Raw genomic sequence first — 3672 nt, 5'->3', positions numbered from 1 at the left:
ATGTTTAAGTAAACAGGAGCGAAAGCAATGCAAATGATTACTACAAGGCATAACTTGTCCATTGAGCTGAGTAGGAATAACTGCTTTTAGTCAGTGCTATTCCTAGCAGTAAGAATTTGCAGTCTCAGTTCCTTAAACAAAGACCACAAACAAAATAATAAATCAGTGCATACTACAGCACATGCAGCAAGACTAGAATACAACATTGTAACTCACTTTCAGAAAAACAGAAGTATATTGACAAGGTTCCTTCATCATGCCAGGACACTAACAAACAGGGACAGAGGAGGGAAATCAGTTGTTATAAAAAATAATGAGTTCTAGAATCAGAGTATGAGCTAAGTGTTTAAAAGAATTAGAAGCAGGTGTTGACAAATGTGGTTGATTAGAGGAGTTTTAAATGTTAGTAAAGGAGAAAAGCAAAGGCTTCCCAAATACGAAGTTATGAACTAAAGGAAGTTATTATGGAGTAAGGCTGAAAAACCTAAGAAAGATAGATGTAAAAGTGAATATTGACAATAGGACAACTGCCCAGAATGTAAATAAAAAAGACAACTGGGAGATAGGAGGGAACTGGTGCAACGTTTATAAAGTCAGAGAATAGTGGAAGGAATGTTATCACAATGGGCTAGATCAGAAGTTAAACAATTTACCTTGAGCAAGGAGTGGCAGATTGTTTGCAGTCTCTGGGGCAAACTGTGAGGTTGACTGTGGCTAACTAAGCTTCACTTTCTCTTCCCAACTCCCTGCTCCTCTGAGGGGGAATAAAATTGCATCAGATGTGTATTCAGTGCAGCTCAGATCTCCTTATACACCTCAGAATCTATGCTGGCAAAAAACTGCGTACTCCTTCCTGCCTCCTTGTGTGAGGGAAGGAAGTAGCAGTTCTTCTGTTCAAAGAACTCAGAAAAGTTATAACCGGTCATAAAAGTCATAATGTTTATCTTGTGAGTTAAGGTTTGCATACTTAATGCTGCAATTGTTCAATGGCATCCCATGGAACCCTTTGAAAGGATCTCAAAGCACCCCAGGGAGCTACAACACCCTGGATGAGAATCACTGACCTAGAGAATGGTAGTTATTCATGTTAGTCTGAAGTCAGGCAGAAGGCAGGGCAGGGTGGCACATTAGAGACTTGATGGCTAGAATACAGTATTTACAGGTTTGCTTTTGGGAATTAGCTTGTAGGTAAAGTAGATATTATATTAAAAACAATGGTCCAGGGGAACAGCAAGGGTTAACCGATTTCCTTCAAAATCCACTGTGTCTGACACAGGCAAGCAGCAAGCAGGCACACAGGCTGGGAAATTGAAGACATGTACCACACTGTTCCATAACAGAGATAAGAGACTCTGCAGCATTGGCACTAGGTCACTGTGCCCAGCTGCAGAACCCTTGAGATTTCTGTTTGGGGGGGGGGGAAACACACCGAATTAGGACAACCCTGGAAATAATCAAATTAGGATGCGTGTATATGATGGATTTGTGAAACAAAGGAATGTGCTGACAGGACAGAACGTGGACGGCATGACAACCACAGGGGAACCAATCAACAATGGCCAGAGTTGAAGAGTTGTCAGAGGGAAGAAAGAATACAAAAGGAGGGATTTTGCAGCAGCAAAGGGTCTCCAAGAGGGGAACCCAAGTCCACCATGGACAAAGGGAATGCCACCAGCCCATCTCACTCACCCCACTGGGGGAGTGAGGATCAGCCTCCAACCTCCAGGCTGCTGACATTTGACATTCAAGAAAGAATCTCAGGGTAAAACTTGCATACTGGCCAGACGTACCTCCCCTCTGATGATAGCTCTAGGACTGGTAGATATAGAATTGTTTGTATTATTCTTATCTGCTATCCCTGTGTATCAGTAAAATTTTCCTGTTATCAAATGGAGAGGTCGTGGTCAGTCTAAGGGTTTGGGTCCTCCTGGAACAAGGTATCTGGGTTATAAATCCAGTGCCAACAAGACTAACTTGTTCAGAAATGCATAAAGCCTCCTTTAATCAGTCATGTTTGGGCAAGAGAGAAAGACAGAAAGCATAAGTGAGCAGAAAAGATTACCATAATGTAAAATACAAAGAACAATGCTAATACAAGTAAAATGTCCTAGCAACAGAGCTACTTGGAGAGGCCCAGAAAGAAATCTAGCTGACATCTGGATATAATATGGCTTCTTTGTACTAACTTGAGAATATCTTTGATACTTTCTAGCCCTTAACTTTTACAGCCTTAATAAAAATTATAATTCTTCTCAATTTAACTGACCTGAAGAATGTACCTACAGTTGCTTCAAAAAGTAAATGGTATGTTAAATAAACTAATAGGGAATTGGCAAGAACCCCAGAGTTAATCTAGGAAAATATGCCCCTAATATAAGATGGTACTTTGCCTTAAATTTCCAAACTTTCTACTAAGTAAAATCGGATTCAATGTAACAAAAGAAAAAAACTCTTCATTGCTCCATCTACTTCCTGGAAAATCCAATGAACCATAAAACTGAAGTAATTATTACAGCACGTTGAAATAAAACTAGATTTAAAAATTAAAAATAAAACCCTCCAAACATTATAAGCTTCATGGCACAAAATAAAGAACAAAAAAACCCTATCTTGACCCCTTACCTCTTCAAAAGATATTTTATGCATTAAATAAAAAATAATAGTAGAACCAATGATACTATTCAACTCAATAAACACTTTTAAGTTCAGACAGATTTTTCGGAACCGACTTCCATTTTTGGTTCCACAATTTTTTAGCATTTTTTGGACACTGGTAATTATTTACAGACCTGATTTAGCAAAGGTATAAGTTCTGAACTATGGGTACAAACAGAGAACAATTTAAGATGCTGGTACAAGTAATAATACTAACAGCTACTAGTCCTGTCAACATGGCAGACAAAAGAACACCAATGGGGAACAGCCAGTTACAAATAAGACGACATGGTGACTGGAGTGATGTTCATAAATTTGTGATTCGGGATAACAGAAGTACAAGTCAACTGAAGCTGAAAAAAAATGCTGTATAAATTACAGGAGTTAGGCAGAAATGTTTTTTGAAATTTCATGTACCAGCTAATGAAGCAAATTCTGCTCTCAGTTACACCAATGTACCACTAGTAATGGTCTGGAAAAAAATAACCAACTGTATTTACTCACACATGGCTTCACAAGCTCTTCTGCATTTATTTGAATCTAACCCTTTAGCCAAATATTCACAATATGGGACCATACTATGGGAAATATTTCAAGTTTTTAGCATGACTGCATTTAGTTTTTTACGTCAATTGTATATTTCAGAATGAAAAACACAATTGCCCAAGTTAGTAATTTATATTAATGTTTAGTTAATATACAATTTCTAGAAATTGATCCTCATTTCACATGTATGTAAACAGTTACAGGTATGAAATATGAACAGCAACTTTACACATGAAGAAGGATATTAAGAAAAAGAACGATGTAAGCTTCAGAAGATGGCTTGTGGTTTGCAGCACAGTGACTCCTCTTCTCCAAAAGCTCTTGGGTACTTGTACATGTGATGGGGCTTTAGTCCCCTAAATTGAAGTGGTGGGTTTTTAATTGTGATTTAACGATTAAAAACCCACTGTTTCAATTTAGGGGCTTCCATCACTGTTATGGTGAGGGGCACGATTTTTTTTTTTTTTTTTT

General features: G+C 38.0%; 1 long non-coding RNA gene across 1 annotated transcript in view; it reads right to left on the bottom strand.

The window, feature by feature from the left end:
- Positions 1 to 1865: 1865 nt before the first annotated feature.
- Positions 1866 to 3672, bottom strand: part of LOC109307647 — a 16432-nt gene continuing 14625 nt past the window's right edge. Inside the window, exon 4 of the long non-coding RNA XR_002100336.1 lies at positions 1866 to 1969. This is a non-coding gene — a long non-coding RNA (uncharacterized LOC109307647). The remainder of the gene's footprint in view (positions 1970 to 3672) is intronic.

This window comes from Crocodylus porosus, unplaced genomic scaffold (assembly GCF_001723895.1).
Source record: "Crocodylus porosus isolate Cpor-Errol unplaced genomic scaffold, CroPor_comp1, whole genome shotgun sequence".
Lineage (NCBI taxonomy): Eukaryota > Metazoa > Chordata > Crocodylia > Crocodylidae > Crocodylus > Crocodylus porosus.
The sequence above is the reverse complement of the archived record's forward strand: the minus strand, read 5'-3'. Positions and strand labels throughout refer to the sequence as shown.